Raw genomic sequence first — 21,080 nt, 5'->3', positions numbered from 1 at the left:
AAATGAAAGCCTGAGGTTTCATATTTGACCATTTACAGGTTCCAAATCAGTATCAGAACCAGACAAACCAGAGGCTGGCAGTGCGAGTACTGATATGAGAATGGAAATATGCCACAAATCCTTTGGTAGAGATATTGACAGATCTTATACAATTCATAAAACAATATTCATATTTCAAGGGATACTAACATATTTTATTCAATTCAGATACATATTCTTACTAGAGGTAATCAGTCAGGATTATCCTTAACAAACACTGAGTAGCATAGTTTAATAATTTGCTGTATAGACAGGCCACCAGTCACTAAGGTTATTTTAATGAGTAGTGAGTGAGTGAGTATGGTTTTATGCCGCTTTTAGCAATATTCCAGCAATATCACGGTGGGGGACACCAGAAATGGGCTGCACACATTGTACCCATGTAAGGAATCGAACCCGGGTCTTTGGCGTGACGAGCGAACACTTTAACCACTAGGCTACCCGACCCCCTCTATTTTAATGAGTAAAACTGAACCTTGCACCTCATAAAACCTGCTGCAACTCAGAGTTCAATAAATCCCCAACAAACTTTGAGTAGCATAGTTTAGTAGTTTGATGTATAGACATGGCACAAGCCACCAGGGATACTTTATTGAGTAAAACTGTACCCTGCGGCTCATAAAACCTGCTGCATCTCAGAGTTCAAACAGCAAAGATAAGTTATGTCATCAGCTTCTATCTAGTTTCAACTTTATGCACAGCAAACATTTTCTTTATGTCCTTGTGTGAAGAAATCCTCAACCACTCCCCTGAACACTAACTTGATTTAAGTCAGTCCACATGGATTGGAGACTTTTTCTTTTAATCCAAGATGCAGTAAGTCTTCTCACTCTTTAACCAGCCATCCAAAATTGTATGGCAGTAAAAAAAAAACAGCGACAGTTTCTATGGTGAACTGGATATATCTTGAGGTAAACTTATAAGTCATTAAATGGTTATCCTGAAATTATTAAATTTTCTCACAAATGTATTTCATCTGGGCCCACTTGCACAAAGCAATCTTAGCGCTAAGATGATCATTACTCCCATACTTTAATATAGGCTTACAATAGTCTTAAAGTTAAGATCGCTTTGTGCAAGTGGGCCCTGGTCTTGACAACGCCATGAATAATTTGATATCAAATGACATAAAAAATATTGCTACAAGTCTTCAAATAAACAAAAATGACTAATTGAACATACTTGAAAATGTGTCAAAAGTCATTTAAGACACATTTCCCTGTTATGGTGTCTATGTCAAGTCTCCTGACTTGCTCATCGACAACAGTTTCTCATCTCTGAGCCATAGGTCCCCAGCAACCTATGCTGGTCGTACAGGACCCTATGGATTGGATGACAGACTCAGCCTGGATCGTTGATGACAATATCAATCACTGGATTGTCTGGTACAGATACAAATATTTACATGATGTTGTCACACAGCGGGAATATTGCTGAATGCAGAATTAAACTACAAACAAATATCTCTGTCATTTAACCAGAAAGACTGTATAGAACGATGGGATGCGTGAGTCAAAATTTCATGTCACCCTGGCAGTATTTCAGCCACATTGTGATTAGAAGCAATCAGGACAGGGGAGGTGAATTAATATTTGAAGTCGAATTCAAGATTGTTTCACTTCCATAGTTTGTAAGTGGCTATCTGGATTATTGACGTAAAGACTTTATGCAAAATTCACATACAATGTTAAGTGATATAAAAAATATCATAAAGATTATCTGGAGGCTGTATGTCTCTCATAGAGGTGAGGTGTAGTGAAATCGGGTTTAACGTCGTGTCCAACATTATTACATATATTTAGCATGTATGCGTGCGTGCGTGCGTGCGTGCGTGCGTGTAGTCAAGACTAATGTCGATCTTATAGTGCTAGCCCACTGAGATAACATGCTGAAAATAAACATGGATACCCCACTCAGAGACATATTATATTGACTCTGAGCCGACCAGTCCTTGTTTTAGCCCCTTAATGACAAGCTCCACAGGGTAACAACCAGTCCCATCTTTTAACATCTTTTGGTAGGACACGAGTAGGGTGGGTCGACCTTCTGCTCTCAGGGCAGACGCCCTATCCACTGTGGTGGTTGACAGGGAGCAGGCAGTATTGCATCTGTGACATTCACATGGTGCTAGAAGTTATTTACTGCACCAGCTTTTGTTGATTAAACGAACAACTTCATCACCCTGTGACAGGGGACATTGGTTTATGTCTCTTGCTCAACAATTTAGCTGGCAGAATAACAGTGAATAACAACTCCATTTAAATTGAAAAGGAGCCCCAGTGAGATGCCTGAGCCTGTGGAAAATCTAGACTTGCACATGCCTACCAGGGTATCTTAAGATAGAAGTTTCTGACATTGACACCATTTTTGTATGTTTTTTTGTATTTTGTTTAACACCGCACTCAGCAATTTTCCAGCTATATGTCAGTGGTTTGTAAATAATCAAGTCTGGACCAGACCATCCAGTGACTGACACCAATTGGATTACAATGATACGATTTGGATACGATGACATGTATCAACCACGTCAGGGAGCCTGACCACCCGATCCTGTTGCCTGTTACAACAAGCGTAGTCATCTGTTACGGCAAGCAGAGGTTGCTGAAGACCTATTCTTTACCCATATCTTCTCACTTGGATGTAAATTTATGGGTCAGATAACTGTAAACATACCAAGTCAGACACTGGAAATAGACACTTAGGCATAACCTACCGCTTGAACGATACTCTGTCTAAAGAGGTTAATCCTGGCTAAATCTGTGAAAGTGGCATCCGTGTAACACCTGCCACTTACTGACGATGTCTTTGGACAGTTCTCAATATTCAATTGGTCGATTAACCAGTAGCTAGTCACACATACAAATCAATTACAGCTTCACTGATAATCTGTTTTTAATTTGCTTCAGTCAAATTTTCAAATAAACCCTCTGCCAGATGTTCTTCAGGAATTCATTTGGCAAGAGGCGTGACTAGATGTCCTGATGAAGCTCAGGCAAGATCAAATGGTCAACATTCAAAACAGATCAGGGTCAAGAATATGGACGGTCTTGTCTCTGTGTTAATTACTGGACCATCTGTTTGACAAGCTTCTTCAAAGCCCCTGGTCTTCCTAATAGTGTATTTGTCAGGTACTTGTGAGGATCTTAGTGAATAAAAATGCTGTATCTGCTGTATGGTGATGCCGCTATAACGTCATTCCTTGATGCACCAACACAGACAGGGCTGCATGAATGGACCAGTCGTCTAAGGTGCCGCGATTCGCTGTGCAAAGTTGCGTCCCTTGGGCATGCCAAAAACCTATGATTGTGGGTTCGAATCCCGGTTCGCCCCAAATATGTTTCTGGGGTTGTCAGCACCATACCCGTGCTTGTGGGTTTCATCGAAGTGGTAGACGTCCAAGACCTGCATCACTTTGGGCTTTCCTCCCACATTAAGCTGACATGCCGCGATATAACTGGAATATTCTTATAAGTGGTATTAAACCCAACTCACTCACTCATCAACACAGACATTGAGTGAGGATCCCTTCATCATGTGTGCAGGAACCTTGATCTTTCAACAACTGTTATGAGTGAGTGAGTGAGTATGGTTTAACGCCGCTTTTAGCAATATTACAGCAATATCATGGTGGGGGACACCAGAAATGGGCTTCACACATTGTACCCGTGTCAGGAATCAAACCCGGGTCTTTGACATGATGAGCGAACGCTTTAACCACTAGGCTAACGGACCACATCTACCATTGCATGTCAGTTTAACATGAGAAGTAGGCCAATTTTATTTACCAATTAAGCCAGGCATGGTGCTGATAAGCTATCAAAATTGCAGTGAATCTGAGATTTGAAAACAAGTTCTGAAGCTGGAATGCCGAAGAAATGCAACTCTGTAGAGTATAACGTCAGAGCACAAGGTCACCCTTGCACCTGAGATGATGTCAAGGCTATTTTACCATAAACCCTCATAACTGAGGTGAATTTGAGATTTGAAAACATTCACTGGATCCTTGCATGCCAAAGGAACATAACTCTGTACAATGTAACTTAAGAGCACTAGGGCTGGATCCATGACCGAATGATGGGCCTTGAATGTTTTACCATAAACCACAATAATGGAGATGAATCTGACATTTGAAAACATTTCCACTCGATCCTTGCATGCCAAAGGGACATAACTCTGTACAGTGTAACTTGGCCTGGATCCCAATGATGGGCCTTGAATGTTTTACCATAAATCACAATAATGGAGATGAATCTGAGATTTGAAACCATTTTCAGTGGATCCTGACATGTCAAAGGGACACAACTCTGCCCTACATAACCTATGAGTACAAGACGACCTATGCCTCTATCACGGCTGCCTGGAATGTTTCACATATAGCTTTTGCCTGCTATCACACATGCCCATCCATTTTGACACCGTACTGCACTTGATCAGAACTGAGACCTCCCATCGACATTTTACTCATCATCCAATCACATGCTATCACTATTTCGATCAAACTGTAAATTGCACAGTATGAAATGTATTAAATTTATGAAAAAATCAAAGTGTCTCTGCAGAGAATCACGATTCATTGCCTGAGTTGTCAGTGTTGCCAACAATGAATTCAGAACATGCACTGATATGGGAAAACATCAAGCTAGTTCTCGTCTCTTCCCAGTGTGTATCTGCCTTAAACATTTCGAGTAGAAATCAATAAGATGTCACCAACACTCTGATAATGATCAATTACAGCCAGAGAAGACAACTGATAAAGTTAACCCTCTCATTTATCAAAATGCAGAATAATTTAAAAACTGTTACAAAAGAGTCTAATGAATTTTCCAATTAACCTAGTCTTGTTGAACCTAATGCCAAAATGCAAAATATGAAAATACAATCCTTAGACCTCAGAAATATTTTGCCAACCTTTCAACATCAAAATTTTAAGAAAACGCTCAAAGATCAAGTCACTGAATATCAGAATTAATCTACAATTCAGTTATTTCATTTCAGTGAGTGAGTGAGTGAGTGAGTAAGTGAGTGAGTGAGTGAGTGAGTTAGGTTTAATGCAGCTTTTAACAGTATTCCAGTTATATCACGGCGTGTCAGCTTAATGTGGGAGGAAAGCCAGAAGTGATGCAGGTCTCAGATGTTTACCACTTCGGTGAAACCCAAGAGCACGGGTATGGTGCTGTCAAACCTAGAAACATAATCGGGGCGAACCGGGATTCAAACCCACAATCCTAGGTTTCTGGCGTGCCCAAGGGACGCAACTCTGCACAGCGAATCGCGGCGCCTAAGACGACTGGGCCACCCGTGCCCCCTATTTTAATTCAGAAACATGAAGTTTTAAAAATCTGAATATGTTAACAAATCATGCTTTAAATTTCAGAATTATTTTGGCAATTCAACATTTTGGGGGGTAAAATATCAACAGTTTATTATTTTAATTTCCGAAACATCTTAACAATTCTAAACATTTTAAAAATAATTCAAGACTTCAATCTATTATTTTTGTAATATCAGAAGACACATAGTGAATCTCACCCGAGGATGAGATTTTATTTATCATCCAACATCATTCTTCCAACTGTTTCTCTTAGTAGACAGTAATTAGCAGTGACTTCAGTGTAAAAAGTACTGCTAACAGCTTCAGTAGCAGAGCCATTAGTGATGTCATTTGATTGTGATGTCATGGTAACCAGTGACGTCACAATGGCCTGCAATGGCCTGGCAGTGTAGATATCACTTTATCTCATCCAAGCGATATCTCCTGTGGGAGCCAGTTTTGGATGATAAATTACAGTTTCCCACAATCCTCAAGTGAAAAACGCCCATTTGAGTTTCAGAGCACTTCATTATGTAAACATACAACAGTAAAATAATGAGGTTGTTTAAGAGGCCGAGTTGTTACAAACTGGATCCCTACACCAACTTAAGTAACATTTGACAGACAAAGACCAGATAAAATTCACCAAATGGACTCCCGGTGAGAACACCAACAGCTTTCCCCATAACATCTTAGCTAGAACAACATAAATCTGTGCAAACCATTAGACAAGTAATTAACAACTAGATGAGAAGAATACACAGGCATTGACCTTGACCACACACAACATGATTTACTGCAAGAGATGTTGGAGCTGCCTGAATGGATATGTCAGATACATAGCGGCTAACATATTAGGGCTGAAGGGGTCGCTGTCGGCACAGGTACTTCAGATACTCTACCCCAGGTATGTTTCAGTACACAGACATGTACGCCAGTCAAAATCAGAAGACAGAAAGGTACCCTGGGATGTGTCTGCATTTTGAGGAAGAATTTCTTCAGTTTCTGGATCGTACTGTCATACTGTTGTCCGAGATGCATTCCAGGGACCCGTTCCACACAGCGATCTACTCGCTAAAATGATCGTAACTCCAATACTTTAACGAAGGCTTATGATCATCGTAGCGTTAAGATTGTGGAATGGGCCCTGCATGCTATACAAAAAACGAGCATACACAGTGACTTACATACAGTACTCTTATATTCCCCGATGCACAGCATTATCCAGCATGCCCTCATAATCAGATGAACTACGACATGAATCAGTTTTGGTTTCGGGTTGAGAAATATGGACTCGTCCGCCATTTAGGGTACCGAGTGCTGTTCTGTAACCATCATCAGGCAATCAGGGATTTAAACCCTGATCAGCAGAATCTGGCAGATAAAGGAATGCAACCATGCACAGTAAGTTCTGGGGCCATTGGTCAGCCTCAAAACACTGGTGGATCAAGATCCCTTGCATTTAACAGCATCTTTGGCCAAGTCACTTTAGTATTATGGGCACCCCCTTTTTCAAAATCATGGATCCACCATTGCAATACCATGTGAGTGAGTGAGTGAGTGAATGAGTGAGTGAATGAGTGAGTGAATGAGTGAGTGAATGAGTGAGTGAATGAGTGAGTGAATGGTCCTACATACTAGGAATACCCTAGCCACATCACAGCAGGGTAATTTGACATTAAATGTCAAGACAAACAGCAATTATGAAATTCCAATCTCACCCACATGACCACTGAAATGTCTTTGAAACAGGCCCAACATTACCAATTACTGACTTGCAATGCAATATTTGTTTCAGAATTCTAACTATTGCTGAACATTCCTTCTGCAAGCGTACACGGCCCTGGAATATGTCAGAATATGCCATTAGGATGTTTTATCTCAGCGTTTCTCATAACAAGGAGTTTTTCAGTGCAGAGAAATCATTGCTTGGAGATGTTCCAGATCTGCATGTCATGGGCAGTCGTAAGAACGCTTTATTGCATGACGGAGTGCTGCTGTGAGTTTGACCTCTGTGGCTGTCATTACATTATGGACAAGAAAAATCTGAAAAAACATTACTGGATTAGAAGGTCAGACATATTACTCACTGCATCCAGAATGGGATGAACATGTTGCATGATGCTCATGATTCAAGAAGCCAATAGTGCCAACTGGACTTGTCTGAAGCATTGTAGAAGCAATATATTTTATATATATACCCACCGCCAAAAGAAACATGAACCACAGAAACATTGAGAAGTATGTACGTTAAGAGGAGATCAGTCAAGTGTTACCACAGCATGTCATTATTCTATTACAATATGATGGTGGTGAGTATATTTTTATTGTTAGAGAGAGGCAGTGATTGTGTACATTTGATAATGTTGGGCCCATTTCTTTATATACAGACGACTCTGTTCAGGAACTTGGCCCCTGAGAGTTTCTTGGGCTTCGGCCCTGCCCCACACTGAAGCACATGTGGTGTTTCCTTAGACAAGTGACACTGTCTTAAATATGCCTCTGTTCACCCAGAAGTGTATTGGTACCTGGTAAGATGTTAATCTGCTAGTGCCTCACAAGAACAAAATCGAGTGCACACTGATCCATTGACTGGGGTACTAATTATGCAACGCTTTGAGCATACATGTGTATGGAGTTACACACTTCACCAGCGGGCAGACAGTTATTATTATAGTCGGACAATTACATACTGTCCTGCTTGTCTGAAGCATGGTAGAGGCTTTATCCTATACGTATTCATTCATTATTAGAGAGAGGCAGTGATTGGTACATGGAAGACATGCTTGTGCAGGCTCTTGAATTTCATTGTCCATATTTGGTAAATAATTGATGACATCATCAGTTAAGACCCAGCTCACTGACACACTTTCTGAGCTTTGAAATAAAACATCTTTACAACAAGATTCATAAATAGATTTCTACATCAATTTAACAAATATATACTTTAGATTCAGCCTACTCCAACTGAAGCAGTTGTCAAAGTATCCATGGCAACATTGTCAATCTTCTTTGGCATGAATAGAGGTCAGATATATCTCAAATGAATTAAGCTTAAATTTTATAGTGATTGTTTTTATTATCATAAGCTTCTGTTTGAAATAGTCTCCTCCAGGATTTTCTTATATACGCGGAACAAAAAAGGGTAAGGATAATGAATATTTGGGGGGATATTTTCATGATGTTGTGCTCAGTACACACTATAAACAATATCCCTGAAAATATTCATGATCACTAACTGTTTTTGTTTAGTATAGAGTGGAACATGATGTCATATCATGAACTCTTTGACCTTTGAATGGCTGACGAGCAATTGCTTTAACCACTAGGCTACCGGACCGCCCCTTCTCAGATCAGACAAGGCAATTCAAAACTTATGAAAATCTGTGTGTTTGGTTGTTTGTTGCTTAACACCACAATCAGCAAGATTCCAGCTTTATGACAGCAGCCTGTAAATACCTGAGTCTGAACCAGACAATACAGTGATTAATATTCTGAGCAATGAGCCGTTATGTCAGGTTATCTTGTCACACAATCGTCCAAGTCACTGTGTTTGACCACCCAAACCACCCAAGTTGCTCCTTATGACCAGCACAGGTTGCAAGGGATCAATTCTAACCTGGAATCCCCACAATACAAATTCACTGTGACTTGGGACTTTTCATTAGAATGCTAAATGAAACACTCAGACAAAGAGTATTATTCCTACACTAATGGATAAAGGTTTTTAAAGAGCATAATACAACTCATAAATAAAAGCCATTTGATCAAAGTGACAAACATTCAAAACTTACGTAAATCTTTCAGAAAGTATATTGGTAGACATGTGAAGAACATTTCCAAATTAGAGGCATCAGTGAAAAAAATAATGTATGAAGCAATTCCCAATTTTGACTTGTACCATATACAATCTCATTACAATCCGATCTCAGTGCTGATGTGACTGCTACACAACGATCTGCGGGACATACCATAACAAGTCACGTCAGGTTACATCCGACCAATCAGAGTGTCGCTTATGGGATCCTCAAGTGAAAGTCTGAATGTGTTTTTTAATCATTCAATCTCAAAAACGTTAACATGAGGCATTTGAAACGACAGTTATGGGCTGTGCGACCGATTCTGTCAAAATCCTCATCTATCTTTCACTTCAATGGGATAAACATTTGAATCAAGGAGACTTTCCATAGCCTGTGGGAAGTACTGCCATACAATCTTGGTCATCTATTACACATTCAAGAATTTTCTTTTGTTCACTTTTCAAATTTTAAATCAAGAACTTTAAAATATTTTCGCAAAGCAGAGTCTAGAATGGAAGCTTGAGAAAGCTGCTCTCTGATTGGCTAACTTCCAGTTTGTCATTTCATGTAGCAGTAGCGAGCACAAAGTTATTTCAATGAGATTGAGTGATATACACTGTGAGACCCCGCCCTTTGTATCTGTAGGGATTTGTGAGTATGGTGCTTCCGCCACGATGAGAATGGTTTATGGTTCATATCTACACAGCACAAGGCTTGAAACAATATGGGTTTACACAATGTGTACATTAAATGTCCGGAAGAAGGAACTGTGTCAGAACAATGATGTTTCCATTAATAAAGATCATGGTCTGGGAGCATTCTTAGGATGTTTTTTGCAAACACCTGGTATCATCACTATTTCATTGTGATTCAAGAACACATACATCATACAATGATGTGGTCACAATTATACAATGATGTGGTCACAATCATACAATGATGTGGTCACAATCATACAATGATGTGGTCACAATCATACAATGATGTGGTCACAATCATACAATGATGTGGTCACAATCATACAATGATGTAGTCAAAATCATACAATGATGTGGTCACAATTATACAATGATGTAGTCACAATCATACAATGATGTTGTCAAAATCATACAATGATGTGGTCACAATCATACAATGATGTAGTCACAATCATACAATGATGTAGTCAAAATCATACAATGGACTCTGATTTATCAGAGATATTAGTATTTCACAATGTTCAAAACATGATGTGTCACCTTCATATATAATTGTAACGTTTTGTACACTAGACCTACAATAGACGCATATCGTGTTACAGTGAATTGCAATGCACTAAACACCTGTTGGTAATAAATCTTTGGTTCATTTCAATCTGTTCAGTAATGTAGCACTACGAAAACAGATCTAATAGTACATGTATATATAGTATTGAAGACTGAGTGTCCACCTTCACCACCAATCTTTTATCACAAAACCGAAAATTCTTGAAATATAAAATAATCCTGTTGAGAGAAACTCTGTCTGCCACAGACATGACATTGTTTTAAGGTCTTCTTCTTGAGATATAATTCAGCCTGATAGTTTTGAATAATAAACATCTGGTTTTGCATTTGTAGCTTAAAAAATATCTAATCTCGATACGAAATCCTAGGCCCCTCCCAAAATATCAAAATGTCAGTCCCTAATCCTTATCCTTGTAAGCTGGCTTTGCTGTGGTCTAGTGCTGTACGTGGTCTGGTGCTGTTGAGGATCTACAGAGCAGATGGAACATGCATGTGGTCATCAGTGAATGAAATTCAAAGACAACCTTGAAGGAGATTCAACAGATTTTCACATATTCTTCATTGATAAGCAGCAAAGATTCAAATGAAATGCAAGAAGTGTATTGTTGACATTTCCTTGCATAAACTTCACATGGCCTTAAATATACCACTCAACTTTTGATAGGGATAATCAGATATACACTTGACACGTTATGACAGTCAGGTATGTGTATCATGGAAATTTAGGACAAAAATATCCCGATCAAAAGTGGCATTGTATATTATGATAAGCATCAAATCCTCAACATTCATGATACTTAATAATGAAGATTAATGTGGTATTTAAAAAATCTATTTTCTTACTTTTGATAACAAAAAAATAGAATCAACTCCACAAAACCTTCACTTTCTGATTCATTCAGTTACATCATTTCTTCAATTTCATTGTAACTATCTGCCATCCAAAACACTCTTTCTCATTCAGGGATAAAACATCAGCTCTAGCCTCCAAGACTGAACAAAATTCCCAGTTTGTCTCCCAGACCTCATAAGAATAAATTGATTAAAGAACCCAACTCAAGTCTAGAATTATTTGTTAAGTCTAGATTGTCTCATTGTTCTGGGTCCCATTTGGATTTGAGTTTATATTTAACAGAAATATATTTATAAACAAGATATCTTTATTTCAGGACTAAATCATGACAGCTAGAAGCATTTGGAACCATTTGAGGTGTTCCTGTTGGTTAGTTATCTGTATATCAGGCTTGTAGCTTTTCTAGGTGATTATTTATTTATTTTTTATTTTTCCTGTAAATTAAACACTCCCAGATTATACAGAGATATTTACCAAGACATTCAGATAAGGTATTACTATTTCATAACAACCTGAAATTTCATGCAGCATAAAATAGTGATTCTTTCAGGGTAGAGACTGTATTGATTAATTCCACTGTTGATTTGCTGTAATACAATGGTCTCATACGAGTATGAAATCATTGAAACCATCACCAGCTGTTACCAAGTTGACAAGCCAGCCATGACAGCCAGTTGTACGCCATCAGAATCAACCCTGTCAAGGGTCTTGCATAAATCAAAGGAAAAATGATGACAAAATTTCAGTGCAAACGAAATCAACTTACAAGGCTTGTGTCTGATGTGACAGGGAATATATCCACCCAGGTGTACTAATGATCACCGTCTTCAGAGAACGATCCACAGAGCCATATAATCAGGTCATTTTAAGCTGTGTCTTTGGCATCACAGTTGCGTCGATATCTCATCCATGTCACTTATACTGTGATGACAAAATTACACACCGCTGAATGAGACAGTATCCAAGAAATTAAATCCGTTATTCTACATACTCCATTCACAAGATAATGAGAAAGGGGGCATGAAAAAGTCCACGCACAGATCAATTTCTGACAAAGTCTCACCAAAGAAATATGAAGGTCCGATTAGGAAACAAGTCTTTATCCATTACACTGTTACTTCACAGTCAGTTCATGAGCATCAGTAATGTAAATCTTCCACAAATTGTTCCATCACAATTGAAACACAGATGACTGTCGCGAGTCCCATAGGCTATATTCCCACTGTCACAAACACCCGTTACAGCGTACATCTATCGCTGATCCTAGCAGTCAGCCACCAAGAATATCGCCTGTTCCAGCCAGGTGCATTGAGCCAGTGTCCTGCCTGCTCTCCGGTGAAAGGAATCGCTCTCATCCCGCATCTGTGCTCGGAACAGTCTGTGCGGTATCCTCAGTGAGATTCCTACAGGTGTCCTCTTTCAAACAGATGTTGTTTCTGTCTGAGTCTTCGAGTCACACATGATCCAACACCGGTGTATTGTATTCCAGAACCTACACAGGTGTTATATCAGTCAAGCTGTGGTCGAGATGGTCTGTACTGGTCCTGCTACCACAGGTGTGCTGCTTCAACTAACAGAGGTGCTACTAACAGCGTTCTACCCTGCTGGCCCAAGTATTGATGTATGCCATAGAAAGCTGACTCTTCTCGCTTCTGTTACTCCGCTGCCAAGAGGCCAGTATTGATGGTATCACATGGCAGTGGCCGACACAATGTGTCTGCATCATCACTGACAATTCACACTAACGAACATGGCCTAATGAAGCGGGCATATGTCGGGATTCAACAGTACACTGAGGGTGGCTAATTCACTCATTTCTTCCCTTTCATGTCTGCAATTTCCTGTTGATAATTATGGTAACTGTTGCTATCAATGAAGGTATTTTGCAGTTGCTAAGGTGATCGCCACATATTGAAAAGACACAATTTTACACAATTACTGCCAAGCAGTTTAACACTATTGCAACCAAATGTTTCTAATATGATCTCTTTTCTTTTAAATTTCTCTGATGTGTTCACATATGTCTCTGTTGCCAACAAACTGAACAAGTATTTCACTGTTGCCAAGCCATGTTTCACAGTCACATCATTTCACACAAATGGCTTTACATCATTAACCATTTCTCTCTTGCTGCCACAAACAATTTCTCTTTGTTACCTAAAATGTCTCGGATGCTATCCAATATTTCTGTGCAACAACTAAACTAAAAAGATATTTCACTGCCAAGACATAAGACGCTGGAACCATACTTCCTTATTATCACAATAGTCTTACATAATTCCCACCAGGCAAAAATATCCAAACCATAAAAAAGGACGACAACCAATTAGGTCAGCTTGGAAATCCTGCTACAGCGCGACATGCTTCCGCTCTCGCTGCGAACACAGAGAGACTGAGCAATGTGTACAGAAGGTTCAGAGTGAATCATGGGAACCAATCAATCATTACAGGTCAATATCGACATTTACATTTCAACCCCGACAGGAGGATACGGCCATTCTGTATGCTTAACACTGGCTACACGTGGATCCACACAGCTTGGTACTTGATGCAGATCCGCACCTTTTCTACCCATTGCATTATGTTAGTGGTGTATGAAATAAATGAAGATGTGTGTATTCCGTGCACGGGAGTGGAAACTGGGCCGGTAATGCCATGTCACCTGGTAGCCAGTCTTCAAAGACAATGCTGGAATAAGGCTCCAGCCAATTAGTATCTCTTCATAGAAACCATAGTGGCTGATTGCATGTGATGGAGTGACAGGCCCATTCTCTTCCACTACAGTTACTGAGACTAACACAGTAAGCGGTATGGCTGGGATATCACATCTACACTGTATTCCACACAGTATTCTACACAGTATTCTACACAGACAAACAAGGGATTATTAACCAGTAGAAAACCTTTCGAGTATTTATAGTGTTTCTGGGTTTTAGAGTGAGTGAGTTTTAGAGTGAGTGAGTGAGTTTTAGAGTGAGTGAGTGAGTTGGGTTTAACACCGCTTTTAACAGTATTCCAGTTATATCACGACATGTCAGCTTAATGTGGGGGGAAATCCCGAAGTGATGTAGGTCTCAGACGTTTACCACTTCGGTGAAACCCACGAGCACGAGTATGGTGCTGACAAACCTATAAACATAATTGGGGAGAACCGGGATTCGAACCCACAATCCTAGGTTTCTGGCGTGCCCAAGGGACGCAACTCTGCACAGCGAATCTCGGCGCCTTAGACGACTGGGCCACCTGTGCCCCCTCTGGGTTTTTGAGGGTACTTGGATATTTTCACAACAAATCACTTGTCATTTAATGTTTCACATTTAATTGAAGGGTTTTTAATAGAACAAGTAATACTGAAAGAGCAAAAACAGTTATGTAGTATGTACTATCATACTGACAAGTATTACTTCTATCAAAATATACTATAAAAATATATGAAATTAATTAAAGCTATGTCCTGACAACTACCCATGACATGGATGATTTGATACCATTTTGATGTAATTATCACATCTTGACAGATGTGTTTAATTACAGAAAAAACCCACAAATGATGACAAGAAAATGTAAAAATACAATCTCGGCATCCGATCACTGCAATCCTGATTTTCTAGAGTGTCTATTTCAATGTCCCTCAAATCTGGGTGGTCAGTGAACCGCCTCCGTGGTCTAGTGGTAGAGCGTCCGCCCAGAGAGCGGAAGTTCTAGGGTTCGATCCCCGGCCACGTCATACATAAAGACGTTAAAAGATTGTGTTGTTACCCTGTCTGGCACTCCGCATTAAGGGGCTAAAACAAGGACTGGTCGGCTCAGAGTCAGTATACTGTGTCTGAGTGGGGTATTCATGTTTAACTGTGGCATGGTATCTCAGTGAGCTAGCACTATAAATCGGCATCAGTCCGGACTAGCGCGCACACGCACACGCACACGCACACACACACACACACACACACACACACGAACGTCGCTATATAAGTGCAATAATCGTGGACGCAACGTTAAACCCAATTTCACCTCACCTCACCTCAACTCTGGGCGGACAGTGGGAGTTCTCATGCACCACTGAGTGCCAATCACTGGAGACTCAGATGAATAATCGAGTGATTTTCATAATTTCATATATTACGAATAAAAATTGTATTGTACGAGCGTAATACATATCTTTTATTCATAACAGATCTACATGATATCATATTTATGACAAAGAAACACACGAAGGTAGTAATGTCTTTACAATTTTGAAGAAATTTTCAAATTGACTCAACCATCATGTCAATGTTTTACAAAACATTTATTTTAAATATTCTGACTTAAACTTCACAAGTTGGTTTGGAAACCTGTCTGTTAGCAACAAAAGCAAATGGTTCAAAATCTGTAACATGGCGAATATAAAATCACTGGCATCCCTCTCCAGGACTTAAGTAGTATTTATGAACAGCAAATAGTTAATAAAGCAAATAAAACATTGAGCGATATCTCGCATATTTTACATTCGGAGTATCAATTTCTTCCTACTGGATGCCAACTATGATTGCCGATGTTGCAACCAAACAGGACCCAGAATTCATTCATACCACCTGGTACCAGGTTTTATAAGTTTTGTGATATATTATTGTTGAGCATTCACTTGTTAGTGCCACATTTAATGTTAATTACATTTGTGATGCTCTTATTTCTTTGTATGTGTGTTTATCAATAAGCTGAGATCTTGTGTTGATGTTACCAAATTTCCTTTGGGATACTAAAGTGTTATCTTTTCTTATATAATGAGTGAACTGCCACATTTATGATATATGACAAATGAATTAGAGCCATGGCTGTTTACAAACACTCACACATCGAGGAAACCACTGTCTTATCATCAAGGGAACATTATACAGTAAACTACGTTTGTAATGAACATGCTTATAACGAACTGACCGATATAATGAACTGATGTTTAGTCCCGGCCATGTGTTGTATATATGCTGTATAGATGCTTATAACGAACTACGGTTATAACGAACTAAAATTAGTGGTCCCTTTGAGTTCGTTATAACCGTAGTTTACTGTACAACAGTTTTTGAGAACGTAAACCATCTAAGTATAGTGAGTGAGATAGTTTGTTTTAACGCCGCTTTTCACAGTATTCCAGTTATATCACGGCTTAATGTAGGACTTCGGTGAAACCCATGAGCACGGGTATGGTGCTGACAAACCTTAAAAAATGATCAGAGCACACTGGGATTCGAACCCACAATCATAGGATTCTGTCGTGCCCACGGGACGCAACTCTACACAGTGAATTACAGCACCTTAGACTACTGGGCCACCCGTGCCCCCCATCTAAGTACAGAACTAAAAGTAGTTCCTGCTAGTTGACCTCATTTGCACATATATTGTATCATGACACCAAGTTTATCAAAGTGTTTTATCCTCATTGATAAACCATTGTTTGTAGATGCGAGTAAATGTGTGATTATTGGTTTATGTCGAATCAGCAGTCTTGTAGCTACTTGTATGGAGGAATAAAAGTTTTTTGTTTTGTTTTGTTTGTTGTTTAACGCCGCACTCAGCAATATTCCAGCTATATGATGTCGGACTGGAAATAATCAAGTCTGGACCAGACAATCCAGTGATTGACGTCATTAGCATCATCTACACAATTGGGATACAATGACATGCACCAACCAAGTCAGCAAGCCTGACCATCCAATCCCGTTAGTCTCCTTTTACGACAAGCATAATCTCTTTTTATGTCATGCATGGGTTGCGGAAGACCTATTCTACTCCGGATCTTCACGGGTCGGAGGAATAAATGTTAAAAAAAATATATAAAAAAAATGGTGTGCAAATTGGACACCGGATTTACATAAAGTCTACACACCGGTCTTTACAACTTATAACTTATCGTCACATAAATATTCCATGACATGAATCCATCCTGCAACCTCACATATCATGTTAAGTTTTGTAACCCACTGAACCACTTGTGCAGGTGATCAATGGTTACTTAATTTTACATGTCATGACTTCAATTGTGTTGAAGCTGCACATGGTCTTTCTCTTGATCAAATTCTTTTATACCCCAAAACAGTGTCTGTAATATTTCACTATAAGGCATCCCGATGTTTTGCTATTTTTCTGGTATTTCTTGCAGTAAGATGGTTCATAAGTTGGATAAATCACTGCTCCTCGGTTTTGGATGAAAATGTAAAACCTCAAGCTAAGGAAAAGCCCTGACACTTTTGCCTCGCAAGCGGTTTCACATATTCAACCAAAAAATTTAGAGTCATGTTTTATCCTTAAAGTACGAAATCAGTGTAAACGTCAAGGCCTTCCTCAAAGACCAGAACTGTATCGTAACAATGAAATCACAATAAAGGGAAACTAGATAGCACATTCCCACGAGAAAACATGCATGCAAAGTCCATATATAATACCTCATTCACCTTGGTGAAAATACTATTCCTATTGTCATCATCGCCTACTTAATAACCCAGAGTGCTGCCACACCCAGTAGAGATTTGTGCCAGGGGAGTCTCCAATATACTGCCATCGATTGTTGTTAGGTCGTATTATTCTTAGATTGTTAATGAGCTGTTAGTTAAAATGCTGCTCCAGAGAATCCATAACGATAAAATGTCATGGAACTATATATTTGTATAGAGGATTTGTTTTACATGGGAAAACATTAACTATATGAGACACATTTTTAACAACAGAGGAGGACTGGGAAAAATTGAAGGCCTTTGTTCAGTATTGATGCCTTGTTCTTATTCAGTGATAGTCAGAGAGTGAGTTAAAAATTTGGCATATAAAGCTGCTTTGCAAATGTTTTTAAGGCCATAATAAAAATATATTATTAGACTGTTTTCCCCGCCTGTCATGCACCCATCATCTCATCATTTTAAAGTACCCAAATACTTACAGGCGGTGTTTGTTACCTTTTACTTGATAAAATACATCATATACAGAGTTTTACAAAACAATCATGATTCATGAAACTGTACTCATCGACAAAGAGGTGAGGTGAGGTGAAATGGGGTTTAACGTTGAATCCAAGATAAAAAAAGTACCATTTTTGAACGTCTTTTGGTATGACGCTGGGGATCGAACCCTGGACCTTCCGCTCTCCGGGCAGACGCTCTACCATTAGACCACTGAGGCTGTCTCATTGACAAAGAAACGTGAATACCATACATGTTGGTTTATATATGAAGACTAATATTCATATTCAAGAGATACTAGTTTTGTTTGATGCACAAATGAACAGACTGGTTTGTTGTGTGAACTGACGCTCATGATCATCACATGTGACGTCATAGACTCGAGGAGATGCAACATTTGTCTCGTGCAGGATTAGCGAGTAAAGTGTGGAAATCATGTGTAGCATATTGTGACAATGTCAATAAGTGGTACAGATGGAAACATCTCTTCTTAAGGTACATACTTCTCTGTATGTTTCTATGGTTCGCGTTTCTTTTAGCAGTGAGTATACACCCATCGACAATTACCGTCAACTTAAACTATTTGTTTAAAAACACAAAAACATAAAATATATAACGCCTTACATTCTCAGTTGAGTGTGAAGAAAGCCCCGTGTGACACAAGCCATTCCAACCATACCAGACAGGTATGTGGTATGTTCAACAGACGAACACATGGGTCTTGAAAAGGCGCAACGAAAAGTAATCATCTTCACTTAAGTTTATTCTTGACATGGGAATACATGTACTTTATGTTCATATATCAATCACATTTTCATTAAAAAAAATTTAAACTTCTATAAAAGTCAAACAGAAGCATTTACCACTGAATTCCCAATAAAGTTTTGCTAACATAAATATTTTAACAAATCATAGATTTTAGTTCTGTAATGGATAGTGAATTAGACCCTACTCGCTGACAAATTGTGAGAATAAATCTGATGTTTGTGATAGAACCTGATGAATGTGCCACTTCCCCCAAAGGAAATATTACAAGAACAAAAAATGACAATGTGAAATATTTTATCAATTCTCAAAGCATTAAATGTCTGCAGTGTTTGAATCCAACACACAGGCAATCTCTCCCTACCTGGTATTTCTTTGCAATTTCATTATGTTTGACAATTCTATTGGATCAAAAAATGGAATTATTTTCCAAATTTGTTTTTCAATGAATGCTAGGTCATGCTGCCCTTGCCTGGTTTAATCATAGACAAAAAGATGGCTAATAATAGTTTGTATTCCTGGAGATGGTGGTGATGGATTAGTAAAGCCAAAATGTTCTTCAACCTATTCAGCTCTAAAGCCACTGCAGCAATCTGGTCCCGAAAAACTCAGGTCATTACAGTTTTGAAATGTTTCGGGAAATACTGCACATCTCAAGAGAAAGTGGTGAGGTGACGTAAAATGTTGTTTAACCTAATTCAAGATTAATTCACTTTTATACCGGTGTGCTTGACGTGTGCTTGACGCGTGCGTGCGTGCGTGTGTGCGTGCGTGCGTGCGTGTGTGCGTGCGTGCGTGGGTGCGTGCGTGCGTGCGTGCGTGCGTGCATGCGTGGCTGCTTCTACTAGTCCAGTCTTATGCTGGTTTTATGGTGCTAGCTCATTGAGATAGTTTAACATGGATACCCCACTCAAACATTATATTGACTCCAAGCCGACCAGTTCTTGCTATAGCCTCTTTATGCCAAATGCAGGCAGGGCAAAACCATGTACCATCTTTTAACATCTTGGGTATGATGCTAAACCTCCCTGTTCCAGGCGGACTCGCAATCTCAAAAGAGGTACATCTGACCTTTCATTTCACCCATTTATAGAATTTTTATGGAAACGTGATTTCATTTGGAACATATCACAAGCTTACCATCTTCACCAGGCAAGGGTGTTAACTGAGTATAAAAATCCAGTTTCAACCCTTGCTGAACTAGCCTGAGTTTTGGATTTACATTTTGGCTGGACTATCAAGTCTATGCATGGTCCAATCAAACTTGCATAGTGAAGTAGACATCCGGTATGTAAACAACATGGATTTCAACGTGCAGATTTAAATTAAGTTGTTTGTTTCTTTCAAAATTTTATATTTTCAGAGACAAAGCGTTAGTCCAGGTCATGAACTGCTTTAGGTTTTAAGCTGACATGCCTTGTTTCAACAAAGCTGTAATAATCCCAGCACCCATCCTAGAAGTTTTAGCAAAATATCTCTTAAAAGAGAAGTATAACCTTAAATCATTAAAGTGAGTGAGTGAGTGAGTATGGTTTTACACTGCTTTTAGCAGTATTCCAGCAATATCACGGCGGGGGACACCAGAAATGGGCTTCACACATTGTACCCATGTCGGGAATCGAACCCGGGTCTTCAGCGTGACGAGCGAAAGCTTTAACCACAAGGCTACCCGACCGCCCCTTAGATCATTAAAACCAGTAGTTTCTACATGAACTGAGAGAATATTGACATGCTAGTGCCATTAATATTATACGTATCCTGTATTCTTTTTACCTACTACTAACCTAAAGACCATTATTGCTGTATTAATGAATTTATGTTATTATTTGAAATAACAAAAAATGTTCAACCTCTTCCACATACTAGCTCTCAGGGGGTAATAATCATCAGCTGGTAGACAAAAACAACAGCGGAGTTGTATCCCTATCAGTGTCGACATTGATTGACAGCCCCTTTGTCAATAGCAATGTTTGTATATAGACCCCTGAATCAGTGTAGTATTGAACACAAACACCTGGCCCCAACGGACAGGTCCATAACCTGCCTTTCACCCCACTTGTTAGGGAGGTCTTATTGCAGACTTGTAACGGTTCAGGGGGTGGGTATTGGGGTACAGCTCTG

At 39.3% G+C, this 21,080-nt stretch overlaps 1 protein-coding gene across 4 annotated transcripts in view; it reads right to left on the bottom strand.

The window, feature by feature from the left end:
- The window catches only part of LOC139449433 (transient receptor potential-gamma protein-like), a 119,490-nt gene extending 106,739 nt beyond the window's left edge, over nucleotides 1–12,751 (bottom strand). For all 4 annotated transcript variants that reach the window (XR_011652176.1, XM_071230827.1, XM_071230823.1 and 1 more), the window contains exon 1: nucleotides 12,035–12,751. The gene's annotated coding sequence lies outside the window, so the exon portion shown is untranslated. The remainder of the gene's footprint in view (nucleotides 1–12,034) is intronic.
- Between the last annotated feature and the right edge of the window lie 8,329 nt (nucleotides 12,752–21,080).

This window comes from Haliotis cracherodii, unplaced genomic scaffold, assembly GCF_022045235.1.
Source record: "Haliotis cracherodii isolate W230 unplaced genomic scaffold, xgHalCrac1.p SCAF_8, whole genome shotgun sequence".
Lineage (NCBI taxonomy): Eukaryota > Metazoa > Mollusca > Gastropoda > Lepetellida > Haliotidae > Haliotis > Haliotis cracherodii.
Note: the sequence above shows the minus strand (reverse complement) of the source record. Positions and strands in the feature narration are given on the sequence as shown.